Source organism: Xenopus tropicalis, chromosome 1, assembly GCF_000004195.4.
Source record: "Xenopus tropicalis strain Nigerian chromosome 1, UCB_Xtro_10.0, whole genome shotgun sequence".
Lineage (NCBI taxonomy): Eukaryota > Metazoa > Chordata > Amphibia > Anura > Pipidae > Xenopus > Xenopus tropicalis.
This window is the reverse complement of record NC_030677.2, coordinates 26,639,903-26,654,057: the sequence shown is the minus strand read 5'-3', so window position 1 is coordinate 26,654,057 and position 14,155 is coordinate 26,639,903. Positions and strand designations below refer to the sequence as shown.

Here is a 14,155-nt window from a genome sequence, read left to right as displayed (position 1 = left end):
TTGTGCTCCAGGGCACCATCTTCTTTGCCTTGCACAACCAGTGCAGGGTGCAGAACAAAAGCGTAAGTGTATTACACCCTAAGAGGCCCAAATTTGTGTCCTTTTGTGTGCCAGTGTTAGCGTCTACCTCTTGGTGAAAGATCCCTTCAATACTCGAGGAAGCGCGGCACATATTATATATTATTATATATTAATATTTGCACAGTCTTAAAATAAATGTCTCTGTTCTCTCATTACTTAGATTTGAAACTTAGCTCTTCCATTTGCTGTTTATTTGAAACTACTTTCCTCACCTTCTTTTTGTTTGGTGCCAATGATATGCTGCAGAATTTTATATTCGAGATGAAATTGTGCAGTGCGACAAATACATTATTTCTGATGGCATTGTGTCAAAGAAAGAATAGCTAGGGTGTTATTTGTACAGCGGCAGCTCAGAGGAGACCCAAGTTGTTTTCTTTCCTGCTGATTCAGCTGTTTCACTGATATTATGTTTCCATACTATGAAATCCCTGGGTTTCTAAGAAAAATAAAGAGTAATAAAGATTTTCTAGTACTTGGATAGGCTCTAAAGGCAAACCTAGTGTGCATTTTGCACACACAAATCATGTGAAGCTCAAATGCCCATATTTCCCCCAATTGTTGTCTGTAAGAAATGCATTATAATAACAACTTCTCTGCTAATGGACATGTGATGTGACAGGGCCAATGGGAGTTGATTTGGAAAGTTAATTTGCCCCAATATTGCTACATGTGCCCTAGAGTTTTATCATGCCCTTGCCCTGATGCTATTTCACTTTAATGTGCTGGCCATGCGTTTTTGCATACAGAGAGGTTTGGCATTATTTGCACAGTTAGCTCTTTAAAACTCTAATTGACCAACATTTGGCACAAAGATATGAATCCTACAGTCACCCTCACACCATATAGACCTTTCACATAATGCTCATAATGAAAAATATCACTTATCTGGTGACTTCATATGTAAGATACTGTAAAGTATAATGTCAAGAAAACAGAGATAGGAAGGCAGATATTTTCATCCAGAAATGGTGGCAACCATAAAAATCAACACAGGGCCAATGACCATTTGGCTTTTTGAGTTTCTGGAAGAAACCAGGTTCCCTGAACTTGAGTCAAAAAGTTTGTTATAATTCATTTTCTTTGCCACTTAATTTTCATCAGTTGGATAGAATATGGCTGAACAATGGTGCCAGCAACTTACTTGCAGAGAATTCAACTAAATCACTTCCTTTGTCCAGTAATAAAATCAACACCAATTCTATTAACTTTTCCAAAGAGCTAATATGTTATAAAAGTTCTTTATAGAGATACGCAGAATATCCAAATTAGAATACCATAATTTATGAGAGGAACCAACTGTAGGTAAATTAAACATTGACCTTTAACTTGCTACCTTATAGGATGCACCTTTCCAACCAGTCAATTCATCAAATTCCGGCCCTGCTAGAGGTGCCCAGTTCAACTGTAAATGAATTGATGGTGAACTTGGAACCTTACGTTTCAACAACAGTTGATTATGTAACCACACAAACTCACAGAAAAGAACCACTGAATACGTTGTAAAAATAGCTTGTCCTACGGTGGAACACTCAGTTATCTCTGAAAGCAACATCAGCACAAGAGCTATTTGTCAGGAGCTGAACACATGAAAGAGAAGCAGTCACACAATCCTTACATTGCAATCTGTACTGCTAATTGTCAGCTGGAGTGGGGTAAAGGTCTCCCGTCATTGATCTCTGAAGCAGTGGAAACATGTTACATGGAGTGATAAATTGTGCTTCACCATCTGAAGGACAAGTTTGGGTTAAGCTGGCCATACACGTACTAATAAAATTGTATGAAACCTAGTTTTGTACAATTTTCGGACATTGTGTGGGCTCCCAATTGTCGCTCTGATAATTTTCACATCATGGCAATCGGTCATTTAGTCAATCGGCATGGCTAAAATTTTGGTTGGCTAACGGAAAAATCTGCAAATGTATTGTGTTTCGTGTGATGTCCTTCGGGGACCTACAATGGGAGTCACGTTCGTAGCATTGGTGTCTGCCAACTATACCATGTTCAGAACATCCTCCCATTTGTATTCTAAGGGCTTTATCCTACGATTTCAGTCTGAATGTTAGTTTTAGATTGTTGCCTACTTTGTGGCAACAGTTTGGGGAAGGCTTTTTTTCTGTTTAATATAAAATAATATGAAAGGTCCAAACAGATTGGGTTTGATGAAATGGGAGTGGAACAAAATAATTGGTCTGCACAGAGCCCTGAGCTCAATTCAAATGAACACCTACTGCAAGCCAAGCCAGCCACTATTTCACATCACTGATTCTTTGCTAGTGTCCATTACCCTAGCAACCATAATTGGAGGGCTATATTATTAAAATTATATTAAATTATATTAAAAATGACAAAAACCAAATAGGGCACTATAGATACTGCTGTGCAATTTGCTCCAGGTCTACTAATATCTAGTAACAGGGAGCCAATATTTTAAACAATAGACCAGCAAATGCTACCTACTGATTGGTTGGTTTAGGAACAGAATGTTACTACACTTACACAAAGGAGAATTGCTAATTACTTTAGAAGATCATTAAAGTATACATTATGCATAAGGATGATTTGATACAGAGATAAACAGCATTACATATAAGTTTTTACATATTGACAGTTTTTGTGTATTATGAAATAAATGTCTGCTACTGTAAAAGTGCATTCCTTTGCACACAGATTCTAAATTCCAGAGCGAATCACATGTCGTCTGCCATGTGATTTCCCTGATGAGCTCATTTCTTAACAAACCACCCAGCAAATTGTATCTAATTTATCATGTGTGCCATGGGAAAATGAAAGGAGAAGGGCAACACGTGGTATTGAATGACTGTTTCAGTTAGCAGGTGTTTGGCCTGCTACAGATGGGAAACACGCAATTATCGCCTCAGTAAATGTAGACACATGATGTACTGATGCAATCATTATTGTAAAGATGATAGAAGACTTGAATACTGGGCCCTGAGAATGTAGTTTTGAAAAGAGTTGTTTGGTTTGAGTTTATATATTTTACTATATGCAAAAACATAGAATGGGTTCCAAAGGGCTTCGTGTTCCAAAATCCAGAGGGGCCTACTTTAAAGAAAATCTATACCCCTGAGCAAGTAGTCTCTATAAATATATCTTGCATAAAACAGCTCATTTGTAAAATACATACTGTACATGTTAGGTCACAACAGACTACCGTATATACTCGAGTATAAGCCCAGTTTTCTAGCACTAAAAATGTGCTAAAAAAGGAACCCTCGGCTTATACTCGAGGCAAGTAGTAAATGAATTATACCTTGCATTTGGTGGGGCGTATTTGGCCGTATTTGGCCGTATTCCCTGTCAAACCGGCAATCCGTCATGTTTGCATTTGGCGCGCCGTATGCCCTCTACATCCTCTGTATTTGTATTCCATTTCAAACTGGCCGTCGCGCACATGTCACTGGACTGGCTTGAACTCTGTATGCTGCTTATACAATAGAACTGGGGGAAATTATATCATGGTACCGTCGCCGTAATCCCTTTCAAACCGGCCGTCGCGCGTGCACACGTCACGCTGCGCGCAACCACCAACCCCCCGTGCGACGGCCGGTTTGAAAGGGATTACGGCGACGGTACCATGATATAATTTCCCCCAGTTCTATTGTTCAAGTCAGTCCAGCTCTAACTTCAGCTCTGTGTGCCCCTGGTAAGCAGTCGCTAGAGAAAGGACATCAAGATGCATAAGATTGCAGCTGCCATCTGTGTTTTATTAACAGGTACAGCAATCTAGGCTCTGCTGTGGAGCATTTTATAAATTATAGTGAAACCAGAAGTTTCCAGGTTGACTAGTAACTTTATTTGGTAGAAATTGATGCCATATGCATCTATAACGATTTGTAAATAGCTGTCCTGTAATAGCTGTAAATAGCGACTGCCGGTTTGAAAGGGAATACGGTGCGCCAAATACAGAGGATGTGGAGCTTCTGAAGCGAGTCAGTGCAGCAGCCAGTGTTGTCAGTCAGGCACTGAATGATCTCCCTTCAACATGTTCGTCAGTTTGTCGTGGTATGACCAGGCTACTGACACCATCATATCAGTCACTGAGAGTATCTTCAGCTCCATGGGGGATGCAGGTAAATGTCATTGGCTTATTGCATTTTAGACAACTTGCTTTTAATGCATTAGAGTGTGCTGATATTGGGGGAGAAGCATTCAGAAATAGTTATGGAATTTAGATTTTCATTACTTTCCTCCCTCAAACCGATGGGCAGTTTGAAAGGGAATACGGCACGCCAAATGCAAGGTATGATTCATTTACTACTTGCCAAAGTCACTATATCATATATAGCCAGGCAGCAAGAGGAACAAGTCAGTCACATGCAATTGTCAATTTAACTCGTATAGGTATTGGATAGGTAATACGGCGCTGCCCTTACTACTCGGACACAAGCTAGTGTGCAGGTGTGTTAAAAGAAATGGATGCCTAGGCTTATACTCGAGTCAATAAGTTTTTCCAGTTTTCTTAGGTAAAATTAGGTACCTCGGCTTATATTCGGATCGGCTTATACTCGAGTATATACGGTAATTTTCACCTTAGCTCTAACTGTCCTTTAGCTAATGTAAGCATCAGAGGAAAAAGTAGTAATCTCCGCTGCATGCTGGCTAATGCGCGTAGCTTGTTGGGAAAAATAGGGGAGCTGCAGGCTATTGCATGTATTGAAAATTATGACTTAATTGGTATCACTGAGACCTGGTGGGATGAAAAATGCGACTGGGCTGTGAATTTGGATGGGTATACGCTTTTTAGGAGGGACAGAGGGATTAAAAAGGGTGGAGGGGTTTGTCTTTATGTAAAGTCAGATTTAAAGCCATGTAATAAAGACATTACCAATGAAAACGTTGAATCTCTTTGGGTAGAAATTTCAGTAGGGCTGAAGGTCACAAAGAAAATGATCATTGGTGTATGCTATAAACCACCCCGTATAGATGAGGGGGATTAGTCCCAGCTACTTTTGCAAATGGAGGAGTCTTCAAAATTGGGTCAAGTTGTTATTATGGGGGACTTTAATTATCCGGACATTGACTGGAGTAATGGGGTGGCTAAGTCAGAAAAAGCTAGTAGGTTTGTAAATATGCTAAATGACAACTTTTTATTTCAGGTGGTTCAAGAACCTACTAGGAATGATTCTATTTTGGACCTGGTGATATCTAATAATACTGAACTCATCTCTAACATTTGTGTGGGTGAGCATTTGGGGAACAGTGATCACAACATGGTCTCCTTTGAGATAATGCTGCAGAGACAGCTCTATAAGGAAGTAACTAAAACGCCCAATTTTAGACGTGCAGACTTTGCCAGTTTAAGGGCATCTCTGCAATGTGTCAACTGGGAAAGGCTTTTGATGGGGTTAGACACAGAAGGAAAATGGAACATCTTTAAAACATTGCTTTGCAAGTATACACAGCAGTATATTCCCCTTGTAAGCAAGGAGAGGCATCGCAAAGCAAAACCTTTATGGCTGAATAAAAGAGTTAAGGTCGAGGTTGGTAATAAAAAAACGTGCTTTTAAAGCATTCAAGTTAGCTGGGACAGCGGAAACTTTCATCAGGTACAAGGAAGCAAATAAAGCAGCAAAAAAGCTATCAAGCAAGCTAAAATAGAGATGGAAAGGGATATTGCAGCAAGGAGTAAAAAGAATCCAAAATTATTTTTTAATTATGTGAATAGTAAAAAAATGAAGCAAGAAGGGGTGGGAACTTTATTATCACGGGGGGGTATGTTGGTTGATGAGAACAGGGAAAAAGCAGAAATTTTGAACTCTTATTTTTCATCTGTCTATACATCTGAGGAGCCAGATAATGAAGGCTTCCCTTTTAATATGCCCAGTTCTAGTAATTTAGCTACTGACGCGTGGGTCACTCAGGAGGAAATTCAAAAGAGACTTGAACATGTAAAGGTAAACAAAGGTCTAGGACCGGATGGGATTCATCCCAGGGTATTAAATGAGCTGAGCGCTGTGATTGCCAAGCCTCTTCACTTAATTTTTCAGGATTCGTTGAGGTTTGGCATGGTTCCGAGAGACTGGCGGATTGCTAATGTGGTGCCATTATTTAAAAAGGGATCTCGTTCTCAGCCTGAAAACTATAGGCCTGTTAGTCTGACATCAGTAGTAGGAAAGCTTCTGGAAGGGGTAATAAGGGATAGGATAGATGAATACATTGCAGTTCACAATACTATTAGTTTGTGCCAGCATGGTTTTATGCGTAACAGATCTTGCCAAACTAATTTAGTTGCCTTTTATGAGGAGGTGAGCAGGAACCTTGATGCTGGAATGGCAGTTGATGTCATCTACTTAGATTTTGCTAAAGCGTTTGATACAGTACCTCACAGAAGGTTAATGATCAAATTGAGGAATATTGGCCTAGAACATAATATTTGTAATTGGATAGAAAACTGGCTGAAGGATAGAGTACAAAGAGTGGTGGTAAATGGAACATTTTCTAATTCTGCCAGTGTGGTTAGTGGAGTACCGCAGGGGTCAGTCCTTGGTCCTTTGCTTTTTAACTTGTTTATTAATGACCTGGAGGTGGGCATAGAGAGTACTGTTTCTATTTTTGCTGATGACACTAAATTGTGCAAAACTATAAGTTCCATGCAGGATGCTGCCGCTTTGCAGAGCGATTTGACAAATTTGGAAAACTGGGCAGCAAACTGGAAAATGAGGTTCAATGTTGACAAGTGCAAAGTTATGCACTTTGGTAGGAATAATATAAACGCGAACTATCTACTGAATGGTAGTGTGTTGGGGGTTTCCTTAATGGAGAAGGATCTAGGGGTTTTTGTAGATCACAAGTTGTCCAATTCCAGGCAGTGTCATTCTGTGGCTACTACAGCAAATAAAGTGCTGTCTTGTATAAAAAAGGGCATTGACTCAAGGGATGAGAACATATTTTTGCCTCTTTATAGGTCCCTGGTAAGGCCTCACCTTGAGTATGGGGGGCAGTTTTGGGCTTCAGTCCTTAAGAAGGATATCAATGAGCTGGAGAGAGTGCAGAGACGTGCAACTAAACTGGTAAAGGGGATGGAAGATTTAAACTATGAGGTGAGACTGTCGAGGTTGGGGTTGTTTTCTCTGGAAAAGAGGCGCTTGCGAGGGGACATGATTACTCTGTACAAGTACATTATAGGGGATTACAGGCAGATGGGGGATGTTCTTTTTTCCCATAAAAACAATCAGCGCACCAGAGGTCACCCCTATAGATTAGAGGAACGGAGCTTCCATTTGAAGCAGCGTAGGTGGTTTTTCACGGTGAGGGCAGTGAGGCTGTGGAATGCCCTTCCTAGTGATGTGGTAATGGCAGACTCTGTTAATGCCTTTAGGGCTCTGGTACACGGGGAGATTAGTCGCCCGCGGCAAAACTCCCTGCTCGCGGGCGACTAATCTCCCCGAGTTGCCTTCCCTCTGCCATCCCACCGGCGAACATGTAAGTCGCCGGCGGGATGGCAGACGCGGCAGCGCGATTTCGCGCAAATCGCCGAAAAAGACTCGCAAGGCTTTTTCGGCGATTTCCCGAAATCGCCCCGCCGCGTCTGCCATCCCGCCGGCGACTTACATGTTCGCCGGTGGGATGGCAGAGGGAAGGCAACTCGGGGAGATTAGTCGCCCGCGAGCAGGGAGTTTTGCCGCGGGCGACTAATCTCCCCGTGTACCAGAGCCCTTAAGAGGGGCCTGGATGAGTTTTTGAACAAGCAGAATTTCCAAGGCTATTGTGATACTAATATCTACAGTTAGGGGCTGATTTACTAACCCACGAATTCGAATCCGAATTGGAAAAATTCCGATTGGAAAACGAACATTTTGCGACTTTTTCGTATTTTTTGCGATTTTTTCGGCGCCTTTACGACTTTTCGGAAATTATCGCGACTTTTTCGTTACCAATACGATTTGCGCGAAAAAACGCGAGTTTTTCGTAGCCATTCTGAAAGTTGCGATTTTTTCGTAGCGTTAAAACTTGCGCGAAAAGTTGCGCTTTTTTCGTAGCGTTAAAACTTAAAAGGCGCAACGTTTTGCGCAAGTTTTAACACTACGAAAAAATCGCAACTTTTTGCGCAAGTTTTAACGCTACGAAAAAATCGCAACTTTCGGAATGGCTTCGAAAAACTCGCGTTTTTCCGCAAAAATCGTATTGGTAACGAAAAAGTTGCGATAATTTTCCGAAAAAATCGGAAAATACCGATCATTGCGAAAAAAACGCAATCGGACGCATTCGGCCTGTTCGTGAGTAAGTAAATGGGCCCCTTAGTATTACTGGTTGTATATATATATATATATAGTTTATGTATGTGAGTGTATAGATTGGTTAGTATAGGTTGTGTGCTGGGTTTACTCGGATGGGTTGAACTTGATGGACAATGGTCTTTTTTCAACCCTATGTAACTATGTAACTATGTAACATCAGCCAATGAATGGACAGAGTTCTGCCTTTTACTCCCACACTACTTCCTGTTACAGTTAGAGCTGCATTATTTCCTGTCAGCTGATCTCTGATCACTAAATGGTGGCTCAAGGGAAAAGATGTACAAGTGCAATATTTACTGATACAGTATATATATATATATATATATATATATATATATCCCAGTTCAGTAAGATTCTTTAATAGCTTAAAGGCATTCTGCCACAGGAAAACATTTTTTTTTTTTTTTACAAAATGCATCAGCTACAAGCTCTCTTCCAGCAGAATCTTGCATTGGAATGTAAATTAAATGAAATGCAGATTTTTTTATATTTCATTGTGAAATTTGATATGGGACTAGACTAGACTAGACATGTTTCTCTGGTGCCCTCAACCATGTAACTTGTCCTCTAATAAACTTCAGTCACTCTTTACTGCTGTGCTGCAAGTTGGAGTGATATCACCTCTCCTTTTCTCCCCCCGTAGCCAATCAGCAGAACAATGGGAGAGTGGCAAGATAGCAGCTCCCTGACACCTGTATTGCTAAAAATGCTCCCCTGCCCCACTTAATGGTACATCTGATAACAGCACTCAGTAGTAAAAATCCAAGTCCTGCTCACCCATGACTCCTCTAGTTACATTAGTAGGAGAAACAATAGGTTACCTGAAAGCAGTTCTATTGTGTAGTACTGGCACTTTCTGAAAGCTCAGGCACAATGCACTGAGATGGCGCCTACATAACAATATTACAGTTGAAAAAAATACAATTGAAAAAATGTAATTATTTGTAATGTATACAGTGCTTCACACTGTAGTTGTTCATTGCTCATGTGCCATTATCCTTACAGTCTGGTGATATTCCAAGTAAGCCTTTGGATTAGTTACCTTTCTTCAAATACTTGGAATGGTAAGGGATGGATACTGTAAGAAAAATAATATTTTAGTGTTAGTTCTTACTGGATTTCTTCCGCACACTTAAAAAGAATTGTGTCAGCTCCTGCTCAGATGTCCAACAGACTTACTTGAATTTATCATCATGGGGAATTCACCCGATGGATAGCATATGATATTTCTCTAGTTTAATCATTCATTTTAATTGTGTTGGGGCACAGGTTGTATTTCTTGAGCTCTGTGAAAAATCTACTGCCTCTGGTTTCATTGACCTCTATTTTATAACAAAGTCATAGGAGAAAGTATGTCAGGGAAGTATAATTATTGGTATAATTAGAGGGACAGCAGGAAATTTTTCTACTCATCTCAGGATACTATTGGACCGATTCACAAAAGGTTGAAAAAACGAGTGTTATTTTTAGCATGCGTTAAAAATATTATGACTTCTTATATTTTGAAAATTAACGATCAATTCACAAAAAGACCACTTGTCTGAATTAAGAAGCGATTTTATTGTCGTTATTTATCTTGCGATGACAGATTTTTAAGTGATATTTTAAAGCATGCAATATATTTATGCGTTATTTCATAGAACACTATTACGCACATAACTGTTACTTTCTGAAAACTACCGTTCTGAAAATGACCATTTCCCTGAAAACTGGAGGATGCATCGCCCTAGGGCGATCACATACTTGATTCTCTTCTTCACAATCCAACAAAAATCTGACCGCAAACTCCCATGTTGTCTTCACAACGCCCACTCCTAGGAGTTAAGTTTCACAGTAATTATCGTAACATTTTATGCTTTTAACGCTTAAAATATGTCTGTGAATTATGCGTTAGGATTATTTCTATTAGATAATTATCGCAATGCGATGGACATAGCGCTTTGCGATAATTGAGATTTTTGCGCATACAATATGACTAGTAACGCATGCAAAATGACTTTGATGAATCGTTACTTAATTAAAAAACACTTTTTAACGCATAAAGCTGTGCGTTAAGTGTTGACCTTTTGTGAATCGACCCCTATGTGTGTGTACCGCTAGAACCATAATAAAGTTGGTAATGGCAGATTTGGTTGTTTTTGAAGGGGTAGAAATATACTATATTTTAAAGGATAGCAGTACAGGTATCAGACCCCTTATCCGGAAACCCATTATCCAGAAAGCTCCGAATTACGGAAAGCCCGTCTCCCATAGACTCCATTTTAATCAAATAATTCAGAATTTTAAAACTGATTTCCTTTTTCTATGTAGAAAAAAATCAGTACCTTGTAATTGATCCCAACTAAGATATAAATAATCCTTATTGGATGCAAAACAATCCTATTGGGTTTAATTAATGTTTTACTGATTTTTTAGTAGACTTAAGGTATGGAGATCCAAATTACGGAAAGACCCCTTATCCGGAATACCCTTGGTCCCGAGCATTCTGGATAATGGGTCCTATACCTGTACTACTGTGTATACTGGGCATGTAATATTGTTAATATACTACGTTGGTATCAGTATAAAATAGACAGGAGCCATAGATTAGATATAAAATCCATTGTAATCTTGTAAAAGGTTTTTTGTCATATCATCACTTTTAGTGATGCTACTTGTGCTTTTACTGTGCAGCGCTTGATGCCTACGCAGGACACCAGCGTTGCTAAAGCACTTTTGATAGGTTAAAAGGGTAATGATAAGAAAGGATTAATTTAAGTTGATTTATTGGCTAACAAAGTATATAGGCATTGCAAGCAGTCAGTGTGCTAGGCAGACAGTGGTCTGTTCCCTATTAGATACTATAGTGAGCACAATACCTTTTTTCTATTTAATATTTGTATTTTTTTTTTTTTCTCTCTATGTAAAGTTGGGAGGAACACGGGTCAAAAAAATGTCATTACAGTAATGATGCTTCATTGCTATTTGTATATGACAATAAACTTGAAACTTTAATACCAGTGTTCATGACAAACACAGCCTGTGATTCTTTTATAGAGTGCACAATGCAGCTACTGGCATCTATACAGTAGTCAGGCACTGGCTTTATAAGTGAAGAGGATGGGACTCAAGGTGGCCATAGACCCACTGATATTACTGTTTGAGACAAGGTTTCGTATGATAATCAGTGCTTGTATGGTGGGAGATAAAAAGACCGATATGGGCAAAAGCCTTGAATATCGGTCGCATCCCAATGGGACAGGATGGAACATTTTTAACACTGGCAAAAAGTTAATGCTGAATTGTCACAAAGAGGTAGAATTCTTTTGTTTCTTCCTGCATATCTGACCATTCACCTCTGAACGTTTTTTTTTGCAGCAATTGTAATTGTAACGTGTGGCCAGCTTTAACTAATGGGTTGGATCTTTGTGTTCATAGTCTGGTTTGAGATTAAACAGATATACAGGTATAGGATATATTGGAAAACCTGTTATACAGAAAGCCCCAAATTATGGGAGGCCATCTCCCATAGACTCCATTTTAAGCAAGTTATTCAAATTTTTAAAAATGTTTCATTTTTCTCTGTAATAATAAAACAGTAGCTTGTACTTGATGGTAACTAAGCTGCATGAATAAGTATTGGTGGCAAAACAATCCTGTTGGGTTTATTTCATGTTTACATGAGTTTTTAGCAGCCTTATAGGAAGACTATACCCCCAGAATAAATCCTTAACCGGTAGTTTATATCATATTAAGTGACCTATTAAAGAATGTTCCTACACTGGAATATACTGTATATCAGTAAATATTGCCCTTTTACATCCTTTCCCTTGAGCCGCCATTTAGTGATGGGCTGTGTGCTCCCTCAGAGATCAGCTGACAGGAAATAATGCAGCTCTAACTGTAACAGGAAGACATTTTGAAATAAGACACAGCTCAGTCCATTCATTGGTTGATATAACAATTATGTGTGCACTTGGTGTTTACGTGTGCATGTGTTTACTGTGAATCATATGATCCCAGGGGGGCGGCCTTATTATTTCAAATGTCAGTTTTCTATTTACGATTAACCAGTGGTACATACTACTAAGAAAGAATGAAAATGGTTTATTCAAATAAAGCAGTGCTTTATATATGAACTGTTTTATGCAAAATGTTTTATAGAGATCTACATTGTTCAGGGGGTATCGAAAGATGTATTATCCAGAAAATCTCAGGTCCCCAATACTGTATTCTGAATAATATATTCCATGCCTGTATTAAAAAAAACACCTTAAACATCATAGCTTAAGGACAGAATATTTTTATATGTGTATAATGATTGGCTGAAGTACAAAATGTATTAAGGCAACCATTTCAGTGTGCATTGTTCATATGCAGGGTTCATGGCAGTTCACACATGCTGAAGGGTCCACAACTTGATAATAACACTGAGGCATTATCACCAAACTAAGTTGCTCAGATTTTTAACCGGAGCAAACTAAATTTTGTTGGTCTAGTATAGGTAAGTACAGGTATGGGACCCCTTATGCGGAAACCGGTTAACCAGAAAGTTCCGAATTATGGAAAGGCCATCTCCCATAGACTCTCTTATAAGCAAATAATTCTAATTTTTAAAAATGATTTCCTTTTTTGTTGTAATTATAAAACAGAACCTTGTACTTGATCCCAACTAAGATCTAATAAATCCTTATTGGGGGCAGAACAGCCCTATTGGGTTTATTTCATGGTTAAATGATTCCCTTTTCTCTGTAATAATAAAACAGTACCTGTACTTGATCCCAACTAAGATATAATTACCCCTTATTGGTGGCAGAACAGCCCTATTGGGTTTATTTAATGGTTAAATGATTCCCTTTTCTCTGTAATAATAAAACATTACCTGTACTTGATCCCAACTAAGATATAATTACCCCTTATTGGGGGCAGAACAGTCCTATTGGGTTTATTTAATGGTTAAATGATTCCCTTTTCTCTGTAATAATAAAACAGTACCTGTACTTGATCCCAACTAAGATATAATTACCCCTTATTGGGGGCAAAACAGTCCTATTGGGTTTATTTAATATTTAAATGATTTTTAGCAGACTTAAGCTATGGAGATCCAAATTACGGAAAGATCTGTATTAATTTTGTAATCCATGCCCAACAACAGCACCAATGCAGTGTCTCGCTTTTAAGCTCTATCAGCTTCACCTGTGGAGATGCAATGTTCAGTTTCAAGAGTTCTCTGCTTCTTTGCTATATATTATGCACATGGATGGCTATAGTATAGTACATAGTATCACTGCCCACTGGGGCTACTCCACTAGTACTGAATGAGCCATCATTGTGCATCTCACGGGAGAAAATGGCATGACTGTGTATATGTCTTTGTGGCATATGCAGAATTCAGCCATATGTGCATAATCTAAAACTGTATTCTCAGCTTATTACAGCCACCAAATGGTTGTGAATACATTTATGCATTGGCAGCTTTGAGCCATGCAAGGCTAATATAAAAAAGCAGAGGGCAGTATACTGTTTGTAATCAAAGATTTTCCAGGAAAGACCCAGTATATTGCATTGTATTAGTGCTGCAATACAATAAGTAAGACCCATAATGTGAATTTAAAGGGTACTCATTGTCCACCATATGCATCCCACTTATACAACCCACTCTCAGGGTTTGGGAAATTATACCAGCACTGATAGAGGTACCTCCAGGCAGGTTTTTTTTTAAAGTTCCTTAACAGCTTCTGCCACTGGAGGCGCTGCCATCTTGCTATGTACATGCTAATATGTGGTTGATGCCATTGAACAGCCCCCAAATGTTATAAGCGTTAGGGAACTTGTTG

At 39.1% G+C, this 14,155-nt stretch overlaps 1 protein-coding gene across 3 annotated transcripts in view; it reads left to right on the top strand.

The window, feature by feature from the left end:
• Positions 1-14,155, top strand: part of slc2a9 (solute carrier family 2 member 9) — an 83,335-nt gene that overhangs the window by 45,624 nt on the left and 23,556 nt on the right. The window lies entirely within an intron of this gene.